The sequence below is a fragment of the Mauremys mutica genome, chromosome 7, assembly GCF_020497125.1.
Source record: "Mauremys mutica isolate MM-2020 ecotype Southern chromosome 7, ASM2049712v1, whole genome shotgun sequence".
Taxonomy (NCBI): Eukaryota; Metazoa; Chordata; order Testudines; family Geoemydidae; genus Mauremys; species Mauremys mutica.
The window spans coordinates 33,701,001-33,715,873 of NC_059078.1; the positions used below are offsets into that span (position 1 = coordinate 33,701,001).

The window sequence follows — 14,873 nt, forward strand, 5'->3', positions numbered from 1 at the left end:
TGCTAAAAATTTTCAAAAAAAAAAAAAAAAAAGAAACAGTGTAAGTACTCCAGCTGCTTGGTTGGTTTTCTTTAATTTTTACACAAACCCCGGTTCCTAGCCTCGTTACCCCCACCACCGCCGCCGCCGTTTCTTAATCATTCATTTACCTGAGCGCCTTCTTTTCCGTTTGCCTTGTCCACCGGTGACTCTCCCAAGTGGCAATCTGAGGGGGTGGACAAAGAGAGACCATCAGGCTCCTCGGGGTGTCTCACGAGGGTTTTGGGGTCGGGGTCCGGCGTATCCAACAACGGCTGGGCCAAAGGGCTCCCCAAAGTCACACCCTCCTCCTCAGAACTGTCGCTGATGTAACGTCTTTTCCGTGGACGGTCAAAGACCCTCGGGGCTAAAACAAAGTCTGAAGTTCTGACGGGGGTGGTGAAGGAGTCCATGTTTCCTCTCGGCAGCCTTTCCACGCTTTTCTAAAACACGTGTGCTTGGTAAGAAATGGCCTCCTCTGTCCGGCGCTGGGACTTATGGGGTAATGGTGCTGCACTCGGATTGGCGGAGGGCCTTGGGAGGAGCTCTTAGAGGGGTCACCCCGATTGGTCAAAATCTCCTCTCGGGGTGGTCCTGTCGGGACAAAACGCCTCCTGATTGGTAGAGGGTGGTGGGAGGAGTTCTTAGAGGGGTCACACGACCCACTTCGCTTCCGGTCACCCGCCCCGGAAGTCACCCTGATTGGGCAAATCTCTTCTGGGGGGTGGTCCTTCCGGGACGAAACCCCTCCTGATTGGTAGAGGGGGGTGGGAGGAGTTCTTAGAGGGGTCACATGACCCACCTCACTTCCGGTCATGTGGCCATCTTGACCCCGGAAGTAATACCCCCAGAGGGTGGGACTTCCGGTGACAGGTGGGAGGGGCTACAGGGGTCAAGGGGCGGGGTTAGGGTTTGATTGATGGTAGGGCCCTTATACTACTCACCTCAATTCCCTGCTGACAGAATGAGTTGTTTTTGATCATTAGACGCTTGCTAGACCAGATGTCCTAGTCTGTTGGCTAACTTCTTGTCAGCTTTGCTGACAGCCATGTCCATTAGGGAAAATTCCTCATTTGGAATGAAGTTCTGGCACAGGCTCACTTTACCATATCCCAATAACTTCTGGATATGGAGCACTCACCAATTATGAGTGTGATACACAGTTCCTTTTGTTTTAGCAATAATGGGGACTCTGTTTCAACTCCAATAGCTTTTCCTGATATCAGAATATGCAACACACATCTTTAAAGTATTCTCCACATACATGTCAAGGGTGGCCCTGACATCCACTCCCACCAGCTGGGGAACAGGAAAGACCCACAAAGTCCTCACCGGGACCCATTGTTCAGGTGAGGTGCCCCTTCCCCCCAACACCTACACAGGCATCCAGGCAGTCCCGCCCCCAAACCATACAAACACATGCACACACCCCTCCGTAGGCATGCAGCTCTACTGGAGGAATCAGGCTGTCGTACTGCTGGTCTTGAAGGCCAAATGGTACAACACCAGAACCCTGACTCTATCTGTTAATGTTTGTGTGTAGAAACCACAACAGTCTTTATTGAACAATGTGGAGACATGTCTTCCAGCCCCTTAATAATGCTTCTGAAAAAGCTACGTTCTCTGGGAGGATAAAGGAGGAAGCAGAACTGTCTTTACTTGCCAGTTGATCTTATACACTGTAACAACACTACAAGTGATGAGTGGTATGGAATCACATGGCTTATCCAATTTTGAATTACTTTACATGATTCAAAGTGTTTGCATATTAGCTTCCTTTTATGTTTCTGCTATTTCTTCTAAACATTTTATTTATGAAGGTAGCCAGGGCATACATATTCTGGATAAACACACAGGCCTCACAATGAATGGTGTGTTGCACAATTGCACCTAAAGTCACATGGTGTACACAGAACTTGCCTGTTAGAGAACTTTCATGAAATTTTAGACATGCTAAAACTATTTTATGAATAAAATATTGAGAGGGAAGGAGGTGCTCAAGTTATTTTCCTTCCTTCCTTCTCTTCCCCATTAATAATCATTCCTCATCACACACACTATACTTCTCATTTTAAGCACATTCCTAACCACACAAACAACACATAATTACATATTAGGAGAGGCCTTTTAATGGAGTCAACATCAATTACATTTATATACAGTATATAAAGCTACCTCATCTACAGGAGCTGAAGTAAATGTGGAACAAACCTTATTGCCATGACCAATGCAACCAAATTACAGAGAACAGAGTTGGCTGTGGGGGGCCCTACATTAAGGCTCACCTTCAAATTTAACCCATTCTGCCAGAACATTTCCTGCTATGGTTCTCTCTTATATGGAGTAATGGAAGCTCCTCCTCTCCTGCTTCCCCGCCGCTCAATTGTAATCCATTCAAAATGCTACAGCTAAACTGATCTTCCTTCCCCAGTATGCTGACAACACCATCACCCCCTACTCTAATCGCTTAAATCACTTCCTGTCTAGCTACACCTCAAGGCTATGTACAGCTCCACCCCTGCCCACATCTCAACCCTTCTTTGCACACACCCTCCCTTTGTGACCTGTGCTTTGCAAATTCCTTTTACCTTAGTAAACCTCTGGTCTCTCCCATGGCTCTTCACACTACCCCTTACACCTGGAACAACCTTCACCCTCCTGCACACCAGATCATCTCCCTCCCCTTCAGATCCTTCCTTATAACTGCTGGTTTGACTAGCTTTTTACTGCTACCTCTTCCTTCTCCACTGCCTTCTCCTCTGCCTGGGATACTCTTACATGTTAACTGAACACATAAATTCATACAAATAAAACAAGCAAAATGGGGACGAGCTACTGTAAGTATGAAGCACCAGGTGTCTGTTCGGTAGAATCCTCTCTCCACCTCATTTGCCTTTTCTTTCAGTGCTAGCTCTAAAGTACCAGTCACACCTACGGTTCTGTAGAAATATGTAGATACTGCCTCTGAAAGATGGATGGCTAGAAACAATTTAAGTCTCTTTTGTGTTAGCATTAATTGATGTTGTCGGTTCAAACATTTTAGGCTCTCGATCATTTTTTCTTCAGTCAAATCTTGGAGGCGCAAGGGTCATCTTTGTCTAGTATAACCACCATCAAAACCCCCCATCTCCTGAATAACACAATATGGTTGGTGCTGGCTGCTAACTGAGTAGAACTAGGACATTACTTCACACAATCATGCATTACCTCTTTCCTCCTGCTTTTGGACAAGCGGTGTCTCCTAACACTGCGTGGTGTTATATGACCAAGAGCCTGCATCCTATGGTCCCACCAATGCCCACCTACTTAGCATCTATACAAGCCAGTTGTAGGGAAAACAAGACTGACAGTCAGACTGGGGAAGATAATGAATAGTGGATTCTCTTGATGCACAAATCTCTTCACAGTTTCATTATTCCTTCAAGCCAATGGACACAGACGCCACTTCTCACAGCACTTTGGAGAGCTCCCATCCAAGGACTGACCAAGAACAAGTTTGCCCAGCTTGTGATAACTGACAGGATCAACAGGCAGATATGGTATTATATTGTGAAAAAATGTCTTCACCTATTATGTATTTGTACAACAGAACTGCACCCATTGGTCACATGAGTGCTATACAGAGGGATTATTACCCTCTGTATATGTTAGACTATAAGCACTGAATTGAAAATAATCATTTTAACTGCTTAACAGTATTGTAGGTATCTTTTCCCTATTAAGTCAGCTTTCGTGCTGTAGTGTTACACATTTTCATGTAAGGAAGTCAGCAGGTTCTGTACATCTTTGTTCACTGCCTAGCTCCGTGGCTCTGAACTTGTTTGGCTTCTAGATACTACTGCAATGCATTTTTTTTAAATAAGGTGTTTTGTTTTAAAAGGGGCAATGTTATCCCACCAAGGTCTAGTTATTTCTGTTAAACGGTACAGTTTCCACAGTTTTTTTCCTCTTTCATCTTGCTTGCTCTCTAGTTTCTTTCTCCTAGACTCAATTTTTAATTTTTTAAAAAGCGACCAAGGGGAACTAGCAAACAGGAGCGTTTGAGAGGGAGAGACGGAGGTCCCCCTGCTGAACGAACAAGGTGTGAGTACTAATCTTGGGGTGAGTTAATTTGTTTGGCTGTTTGTGCTTTTCTTTCCCCTTCAGGTTTTTTAAAGTTACAGGGTGTCATAGAGAAATGAGTAGCATAAAATCCCTCCTTGGCAGCTGTACTGAATCGTTTTATCTGTAAGGGGTTAAGAAGCTCAAATAACCTAGTTGGCACCTGACCAGAAGGACCAATGAAGAAAGAATATACTTTCAAATCTGGGGGGGAGGGGAGGAGAGGAGGTTTTGTTTGTGCTCTCTCTCTGTTGTTCTCTCTCCGGAGGGAGGGAGAGACCAAGCAGGTAAAACATCTCCTGAAAATATCCCTGGAATTATCCAGCTAAAATTACCAAAAAATGTAAGTAGGGCAAGGAAATGCATTAGGTTATCTTTGGGTTTTGCTTGTGAATTTTCCTATGCTACAAAGGTAGTTTTATTCCTGTTTTTGTAACTGTGAAGCTGAGCCCAGGGGTGGAATCCTCTGTGTTTTAAATCTTTTTATTACCCTGTAAAGTTACCTTCCATCCTGATTTTGCAGGTGTGATTCTTTTACTTTTTTTCTTTATAATAAAGTTCTTCTTTTAAGAACCTGATAGATTTTCAGTGTCCTGAGACAAAGGGTCTGGTCTGTGCTCACATTGCTAACCAATTGGGTATATTATTCTCAAGCTTCCCCAGGAAAGGGGGTGAAGGGGCTTGGGGGGCTATTTTGGGGGGGACAGGGATTCCAAGTGACCTTTCCCTGAATTTTTGTGTAAATCACTTGGTGGTGGTAGCAATACTGTCCAAGGAGAAGGAAAGGAATTTGTGCCTTGGGGAAGTTTTAACCTAAGCTGGTAGAATATAAGCTTAGGGGGTCTTTCATGTGGGTCCCCACATCTGTACCCCAGAGTTCAGAGTAGGGAGGGAACCTGGACACAGGGTCAGTTGGATTTGATTTGTGTGTTTGGGGACTGTTTGAGCCTTTGTTTCCTGGATCATCCTTGATCATCTTTGATCTGCCTCAATCGATCAGGCTTGTTATCACCCTCTCCCTGTGTGATCAATGAGGGGGTAGTTTTCACCTATGTAGCGTCAAATTTAAGCGTCAGCCTCAATTGACTTAGAGGTGAGGCATTCTGGCATAAAGGACTGGCAATTTATGTATGGACTTACCAGGATCCCATGAGGCTGATGGGTAATACCTTGTTAGTTCCAGCAGACATTTCAGGTGGTAAGCAGGGGTTTTCTCATGACTGGCAGCCCCCTTTGTCCTGCTCCACCCCTTTCTGTAGCTTTGGCACAAGGCGGGAATCTTTTGTCTCTCTGGGTTCCCACCCTTCCTTCTAAATGGAAAAGTACCAGATTTAAGATGGATTCTATTATCAGGTGACATGGTCACATGTCACTGTAAGACACTCCCCCCACCCCCAGTCTCCATTCCCCATGGGCTGGCCCACACCTACACAGGAAGGCTTTCAAGTAACTAAGGCCATTTACAACTGATTGTTTCTGGAGCACCCTTAATGGCCTCCACTTAATATGTTTACATCAGTGATACAAGTTTATATCTTAGGCTATGGCTACATTAGCGCTTCAAAGCGCTGCCGCGGCAGCGCTCCCGCGGCAGCGCTTTGAAGCGCTAAGTGTAGTCAAAGCCCCAGCGCTGGGAGAAAGCTCTCCCAGCGCTGTCCGTACTCCAGCTCCCTGTGGGGAATAACGGACAGCGCTGGGAGCCGCGCTCCCAGCGCTGGGGCTTTGGCTACACTGGCGCTTTGTAGCGCCGCAATTTGCAGCGCTGCAGAGGGTGTTTTTTCACACCCTGCTGCAGCGCTGCAAATTTGCAAGTGTAGCCATACCCTTATTCTCCTAACTCCAGATATAGAAATAATACATGCAAACAAATAGGATGAACAGACTTAGTAGATTACAAGCTTTCTAATGACACCATACAAGGGGTATTTAGCATAAGCATATTCCAGTTATGTCATATTCATAAGCATACTTCCATAAAGCATATGGAGTGCAACGTCACAGGCTGGTCCTGGGTAAACCCTGTCATAGCCCCTGGGAGACAGCAGAACTGCAGGTGCTGGACTGCGGGTGCACAGTTGTGCCCAACAGAAGAAGAGCAACCCGGTAGAGATGGAGCAGCTCTTGGTGCAGCATGGCTGAGTATCTAGTGATGATCTTAATGCTCTTGACCTTACCTTTTGCAGAGAGAAGCTCCAGTTTTATGTGGAAGGAGCTAGGTCTTGGAAAGAAGGCTCCAGCTCATGGTTCGGGGTGGGGAAGCCCTCAAATTAGGATGCTAGCAGAGCTGGGGAGGAAGAGAGTGTTCCCAGGAAGAGGAACTGACTGCATGGAGGGATGTTCCATTTCTGAGCTTTCTTTCCAACTGCCTCTTCAAGCATTAGTGAGACAAGGTGCGGGAGGTAATATCTTTTATTGGACCAACCTCGGTCGGTGAGAGAGACAAGCTTTTGAGCGTGCGTACACAGGGCCCTCCCAGAGCCCAAACACACACTCCCTCTCCCTAGCAGAGCCTGGTTGCAGGCTCCCCTCCCGCAGCCCAAACACCCTCCCCAGCAGAGCCCAGCTGCAGGCCCGCCCCAGCCAAGACACCCGCACCCCCCTCCCCACCAGAGCCCAGCCGCGCCCCCAGCCCAGACACTCACACCCCCTTGTCACGGAGTCCCCGGGAGATGCTCTGGAACTGCTCCCTACGAAGCCGGTCAGGACTCTGGTGAAGTCTCCTCTCTGTGAGCAGACTGCCTCCAGGGCAAGAAGTTCACATAGCTTTCACCTTCCTGCGTCTGACCTTGGAGCATTCAGCATCCTCTGCCCCTCCGTGCGCTTCCCACGGCGAATCCGCCCTGGCGGGGTCCTGAGGAAGCCAGAGGGTCCTGCACCTCCACTTTGCAGTCAGATGTGACTCTTCGCCAGCCAGTAAAACAGAAGGTTTATTTAGACGACAGGAACACAGTCCAAGACAGGTCTTGACAACAAGACCCCCTCAGTTAGGTCCATCTGGGGTGGGAGAGGTGGCAGGGAGGCCAGAGCCCCATCTGGGCTCCCCTCCATTTTCCCAACCTGCTGCAAGTTGGGGTCTGCACCATTTCTTGGGGGAGGAAAGGGAAGGAAATTCTGCACGTAATATTAATTTCTGAGCAAATTCTGCGTCGCACCGTGGTGCAGAATTCCCCTAGGAGTAAAAGTTAACAGACCAAAATGCAGTCTGGGAAGGACACCGAGGATGTGTTCAAGCTTTGTGGGTCATCCAAAAATGAAGGTACTCAAAAATAAGTGGACACTTGGCAGAAGGGCCCAGCTGCCCTGAAATATTATTGGTGAACAGTTGAACTCAAATTGCAGGGTCAAGGCCAATTAGAATTTAACTCCTCATCCTTTGAATTCAACGGTTGGCAATTCTGCCAAGAGTCCACTTATTTTTGGGTGCCTTCATTTTTTTGGATCCCCAACTTCTGAGAATTTTGTCCAGATTTCCCTTTTTTTGAGGTTTTGCTTTTATATATAAAGTGCCTGGATTGAAGTTCAACAGCTGTAGACATTACCTGAAGGCATTTTTAAAAACAAAATCTGATGACTGATTGTCAGTGCTCTGCTCCAGGCACGATCTCAATCAAGATTTGCGGTCCTATAATTCTATGAACCTTATAATTCTATGAATGTTTCCCATCTTCCAAGCAATATTCTGTTAAAAACAAACAAAAAAACCAAAACAAACAACAAAACAAACAAACAAACCAACCCAGGGCATATTTTTGGTGGTTCACTTTTCTAATGTTGGTGTTTAAATATCCCTTTTTCTTGTAAATACTTAGGCATGTGAGTAAATTTAAAACTCAATGGCCTAGATACTCATGTGTCTAAGTTGTTTATTGTGCTGTCGCCCTAAAGCTGACATGGTCCACAAGCTTGCGTCTTTGTTTAAGGTGTTAAAAAAAAAAACCAACAACTGGTGCATCTGTGCATGTGCAGTAATCAGCTGCTGACTTTATTTTTTTCCCCACACAATAAAACAAAAGTTCTCTTTAGTGTACACATCAGCTGACATCAGCTAATTTGACACAGTGTCAAGCACTACTGTTTTTGCAAAGTGCTGGAGCAAGTTAATATAATGACAACCTGATTAGAGTACCACTGAGACGTTTCCAACGAGGGCTGTGCAGTTGGGAAAGGGTGGGGTAAAGCATGTCAGGGGGGTTTGAGAGCCAAAGGGAGAAAGTCAGGCTACATCTACACGACAGACCTTACAGCGGCAGAGCCGTGCCGCAGCGTAGCTTTCTCCCGTCGGCATAATTAAACCGCCCCCAATGAGTGGCGGGAGCTATGACGGCGGGAGAGCGTCTCCCACCAACCCAGCGCTGTCCACACCGGTGTTTCCGTCAGTGAAACAAACGTATGTCCGTCGGGGTGGGGGGATGTTATTTTTTTCACACTCCTGACCAACAAAAGTTTTACTCACCAAAGTGCTAGCGTAGACTTATCCTCATTAAAATGCAACCCAAACTCTGTTTCAACACAGAACAAAAAGACAGTCCCTGCTAGGGTGACCAGATGTCCTGATTTTCTACGGACGGTCCTGATATTTGGGATTTTGTCTTATATAAGTGCCTATTACCCCCCACCTCCGTCCTGATTTTTCACACTTGCTGTCTGGCCACCCTAGTCCCTGCACAGAGGGCTTACATACAAATCAGGTTTGACAACCCCTCAGTAATATCCTGCTAATTATCTGCAGAATGAACATCATCCCTCAGGTGTGTGTAGAGCGAAGCAAAATAATCGTTCAGAGACTCCCATCCTCCCTTGTGCCGCTTACACCAAAACACAAACATTTCTTCCGCTTTCCTCTTTCTCTAACTTGTCTGTCTTCTGTGTTCAGCCTACAGACTTGTTTGGGTGAGGTGTACAAGTTCAGGCACTTGAGTAGGGTAAATATCAGTGCTTAATTTGTGCCAGGGCTTGCCAGGGCTGAGCCCCAGGACCTCTAGGCTTGGCAGTTCATAGTTCTGGCACTTCTGGGATTGCTGCATCAGTTATGAGAGTAAAAAAAATTGGTTGAGCCCCGGCACCTCGTTCGTTACAAATTAAGTACTGTTTAAGATCTTCCTTCCTTGATAAAGGGAAGACAATCATGTGTGCCGTAGGGGGAGCGAGCAGGGCACCAAGCCTAAAGTTGCAACGATAGGGTTAGCAACCCGATGTCGTCAGCACGTTGCAGCGAAGGGGCTGGCTTCATGCAAATAGAAAGTATCTTTCAGGCAGAGAAACGAGCGACGAGGCGACAGCTAACAAGCTTGAGGAATTTATTAGTTTTGAAGCTGAATTTTCAGGCAGGAGGCAGTTTGTTTTGAATGGTAAAAATGGAGCGATTGGTGAAGGAAGTATGATTAGAAGTTGTCAAAGAATTGCTATGGCGGTAGTGGCGCTCACTGGCATGTGTCACTGTCACATAGAGAGCTGTAGGAATGGGAGGGCTGCATACTATTTCAACGTAAAGCATCGCTTCTCGGCCTTTTGGCTAAGATCAAGTGTAGTATCTGTTCTTATCAGTTTAATATCTGATATGTTCTCTATCTGAGAACTATATATTAAATGGATTTTTGGAACAGGGAGATGGAATAGGAGCTTGCTCCATCCACTCCATGCATCAACCTGGTATTGCAGTACTTCCAGGAATGGTGCACCTCCCCTTGGGGAGACTATTGTGGTTCAAAAATAGAATCAGTTGAACTTTTTTTTCTTTTTAAAGTGATCCTTATAACAGTTTTATTCTCAAATATTCAGTGCTTTGGTTTTATTTATGAAAAAGTATTGCTTTAAATTTCTGTTGTAATCGGGTGAGTCTATAGATAGGAGTTTTTTGTGTTACTAGAGAGTTATTTTAAAAAGCTGGGATTCTACTTTCTGCAGTGAGTATTTTTAACAGGAGGAGGTCTATCAGGGATATTTATTTTTTATATACTATTGACGCTCATGTGTATATAAATAACTGCATTAATTTTATAGACAGGTTGTATTCTTCTCCCCACCCAACAGATGGTCTATGTATTTTGGTTTGCAAGCTCAAGCGAAGCCACTAAGTGTCGTACTGCATCCAGCACGAAAGGGGCCCCCATCCTCTGTAATACAAGTTCAAAACACTAATATTTAACCTCTGGTTCTTACAATGTGGCTTGGGACAGGCGGCTTCAGGTCGCTGCCCATTTCAAATTGCTCTGCAGAGTGAAGATTAAGCTATTTACCTCCTCTCCAAGGAGCTTTGTGAGGAGTGTACATTATGCAGCGAGTTGCTTCCCCCTCCCTTGCAGTTATTTGTTTTCCCACCAAGCTTTGAAATCACAACCAGCAGGTGGCGCCAGAGCTCCACAGCCCCAACGGTAGAGAGCAGAAGCTGCCAAAATAAAGTGAGCTCTAGAGACTGAGCGGCTCAGAGCTGGCGGCTGGGACCCACAAAACCTGCAGTCTAAGGGCTTGTCTACATGGGGGAATTGACTGGCCTCCTATAAGCAGCGTAACCGCTGCACTTAGCTATTTCAGTATAACCACCCCCACCCCCACATGGACACTCTATTCCAAATAAAAGCAACTTTATGCCCAAAAATTACTACTCTGCTTCCAAAGCCATGCCACTATAGCCATGGCAGGAGCTATTCCCATGTAGACAAGCACCTAAATCTGCAGGGATCCCACTTGACATAGCCCTTTAAATCCCCAGTTTGATATTTTAAGTATTGAAAAGGTGCAGAGGTGAAAGTAAGTCCTGAGGGGGGCGTGGCCACAACAGGAAGAGGCGTGGCCTCGAGCTTTAAAGGCCGTGGGGCACCCGCTGTGGCAAGTAAGCCGCAGCCGGTGTCCCACAGCCTCAGGACTTTAAATCCCCAGTTTGATATTTTAAGTATTGAAAAGGTGCAGAGGTGAAAGTAAGTCCTGAGGGGGGCGTGGCCACAACAGGAAGAGGCGTGGCCTCGAGCTTTAAAGGCCGTGGGGCACCCGCTGTGGCAAGTAAGCCGCAGCCGGTGTCCCACAGCCTCAGGACTTTAAATCCCCAGTTTGATATTTTAAGTATTGAAAAGGTGCAGAGGTGAAAGTAAGTCCTGAGGGGGGCGTGGCCACAACAGGAAGAGGCGTGGCCTCGAGCTTTAAAGGCCGTGGGGCACCAGCTGTGGCAAGTAAGCCGCAGCCGGTGTCCCACAGCCTCAGGACTTTAAATCCCCAGTTTGATATTTTAAGTATTGAAAAGGTGCAGAGGTGAAAGTAAGTCCTGAGGGGGGCGTGGCCACAACAGGAAGAGGCGTGGCCTCGAGCTTTAAAGGCCGTGGGGCACCCGCTGTGGCAAGTAAGCCGCAGCCGGTGTCCCACAGCCTCAGGACTTTAAATCCCCAGTTTGATATTTTAAGTATTGAAAAGGTGCAGAGGTGAAAGTAAGTCCTGAGGGGGGCGTGGCCACAACAGGAAGAGGCGTGGCCTCGAGCTTTAAAGGCTGTGGGACACCGGCTGCGGCTTACTTGCCACAGCGGATGCCCCACGGCCTTTAAAGCTCGAGGCCACGCCTCTTCCTGTTGTGGCCACGCCCCCCTCAGGACTTACTTTCACCTCTGCACCTTTTCAATACTTAAAATATCAAACTGGGGATTTAAAGTCCTGAGGCTGTGGGACACCGACTGCGGCTTACTTGCCACAGCGGGTGCCCCACGGCCTTTAAAGCTCGAGGCCACGCCTCTTCCTGTTGTGGCCACGCCCCCCTCAGGACTTACTTTCACCTCTGCACCTTTTCAATACTTAAAATATCAAACTGGGGATTTAAAGTCCTGAGGCTGTGGGACACCGGCTGCGGCTTACTTGCCACAGCGGGTGCCCCACGGCCTTTAAAGCTCGAGGCCACGCCTCTTCCTGTTGTGGCCACGCCCCCCTCAGGACTTACTTTCACCTCTGCACCTTTTCAATACTTAAAATACCAAACTGGGGATTTAAAGTCCTGAGGCTGTGGGACACCGGCTGCGGCTTACTTGCCACAGCGGATGCCCCACGGCCTTTAAAGCTCGAGGCCACGCCTCTTCCTGTTGTGGCCACGCCCCCCTCAGGACTTACTTTCACCTCTGCACCTTTTCAATACTTAAAATACCAAACTGGGGATTTAAAGTCCTGAGGCTGTGGGACACCCGCTGCGGCTTACTTGCCACAGCTGGTGCCCCACGGCCTTTAAAGCTCGAGGCCACGCCTCTTCCTGTTGTGGCCACGCCCCCCTCAGGACTTACTTTCACCTCTGCACCTTTTCAATACTTAAAATATCAAACTGGGGATTTAAAGTCCTGAGGCTGTGGGACACCGGCTGCGGCTTACTTGCCACAGCGGGTGCCCCACGGCTTTTAAAGCTCGAGGACACGCCTCTTCCTGTTGTGGCCACGCCCCCCTCAGGACTTACTTTCACCTCTGCACCTTTTCAATACTTAAAATATCAAACTGGGGATTTAAAGTCCTGAGGCTGTGGGACACCGGCTGCGGCTTACTTGCCACAGCGGGTGCCCCACGGCCTTTAAAGCTCGAGGCCACGCCTCTTCCTGTTGTGGCCACGCCCCCCTCAGGACTTACTTTCACCTCTGCACCTTTTCAATACTTAAAATATCAAACTGGGGATTTAAAGTCCTGAGGCTGTGGGACACCGGCTGCGCTTACTTGCCACAGCGGGTGCCCCACGGCCTTTAAAGCTCGAGGCCACGCCTCTTCCTGTTGTGGCCACGCCCCCCTCAGGACTTACTTTCACCTCTGCACCTTTTCAATACTTAAAATATCAAACTGGGGATTTAAAGTCCTGAGGCTGTGGGACACCGGCTGCGGCTTACTTGCCACAGCGGGTGCCCCACGGCCTTTAAAGCTCGAGGCCACGCCTCTTCCTGTTGTGGCCACGCCCCCCTCAGGACTTACTTTCACCTCTGCACCTTTTCAATACTTAAAATATCAAACTGGGGATTTAAAGTCCTGAGGCTGTGGGACACCGGCTGCGGCTTACTTGCCACAGCGGGTGCCCCACGGCCTTTAAAGCTCGAGGCCACGCCTCTTCCTGTTGTGGCCACGCCCCCCTCAGGACTTACTTTCACCTCTGCACCTTTTCAATACTTAAAATATCAAACTGGGGATTTAAAGTCCTGAGGCTGTGGGACACCGGCTGCGGCTTACTTGCCACAGCGGGTGCCCCACGGCCTTTAAAGCTCGAGGCCACGCCTCTTCCTGTTGTGGCCACGCCCCCCTCAGGACTTACTTTCACCTCTGCACCTTTTCAATACTTAAAATATCAAACTGGGGATTTAAAGTCCTGAGGCTGTGGGACACCGGCTGCGGCTTACTTGCCACAGCGGGTGCCCCACGGCCTTTAAAGCTCGAGGCCACGCCTCTTCCTGTTGTGGCCACGCCCCCCTCAGGACTTACTTTCACCTCTGCACCTTTTCAATACTTAAAATATCAAACTGGGGATTTAAAGTCCTGAGGCTGTGGGACACCGGCTGCGGCTTACTTGCCACAGCGGGTGCCCCACGGCCTTTAAAGCTCGAGGCCACGCCTCTTCCTGTTGTGGCCACGCCCCCCTCAGGACTTACTTTCACCTCTGCACCTTTTCAATACTTAAAATATCAAACTGGGGATTTAAAGTCCTGAGGCTGTGGGACACCGGCTGCGGCTTACTTGCCACAGCGGGTGCCCCACGGCCTTTAAAGCTCGAGGCCACGCCTCTTCCTGTTGTGGCCACGCCCCCCTCAGGACTTACTTTCACCTCTGCACCTTTTCAATACTTAAAATATCAAACTGGGGATTTAAAGTCCTGAGGCTGTGGGACACCGGCTGCGGCTTACTTGCCACAGCGGGTGCCCCACGGCCTTTAAAGCTCGAGGCCACGCCTCTTCCTGTTGTGGCCACGCCCCCCTCAGGACTTACTTTCACCTCTGCACCTTTTCAATACTTAAAATATCAAACTGGGGATTTAAAGTCCTGAGGCTGTGGGACACCGGCTGCGGCTTACTTGCCACAGCGGGTGCCCCACGGCCTTTAAAGCTCGAGGCCACGCCTCTTCCTGTTGTGGCCACGCCCCCCTCAGGACTTACTTTCACCTCTGCACCTTTTCAATACTTAAAATATCAAACTGGGGATTTAAAGTCCTGAGGCTGTGGGACACCGGCTGCGGCTTACTTGCCACAGCGGGTGCCCCACGGCCTTTAAAGCTCGAGGCCACGCCTCTTCCTGTTGTGGCCACGCCCCCCTCAGGACTTACTTTCACCTCTGCACCTTTTCAATACTTAAAATACCAAACTGGGGATTTAAAGTCCTGAGGCTGTGGGACACCGGCTGCGGCTTACTTGCCACAGCGGATGCCCCACGGCCTTTAAAGCTCGAGGCCACGCCTCTTCCTGTTGTGGCCACGCCCCCCTCAGGACTTACTTTCACCTCTGCACCTTTTCAATACTTAAAATATCAAACTGGGGATTTAAAGTCCTGAGGCTGTGGGACACCGACTGCGGCTTACTTGCCACAGCGGGTGCCCCACGGCCTTTAAAGCTCGAGGCCACGCCTCTTCCTGTTGTGGCCACGCCCCCCTCAGGACTTACTTTCACCTCTGCACCTTTTCAATACTTAAAATATCAAACTGGGGATTTAAAGTCCTGAGGCTGTGGGACACCGGCTGCGGCTTACTTGCCACAGCGGGTGCCCCACGGCCTTTAAAGCTCGAGGCCACGCCTCTTCCTGTTGTGGCCACGCCCCCCTCAGGACTTACT

General features: G+C 48.4%; 1 non-coding gene across 1 annotated transcript; it reads left to right on the forward strand.

Annotated features, from left to right (window-relative positions):
- Positions 1 to 9,611: 9,611 nt before the first annotated feature.
- Positions 9,612 to 9,802, forward strand: LOC123375217. Its single transcript, XR_006581341.1, has one exon. It is a non-coding gene; the product is annotated as a U2 spliceosomal RNA (small nuclear RNA).
- Positions 9,803 to 14,873: the final 5,071 nt, after the last annotated feature.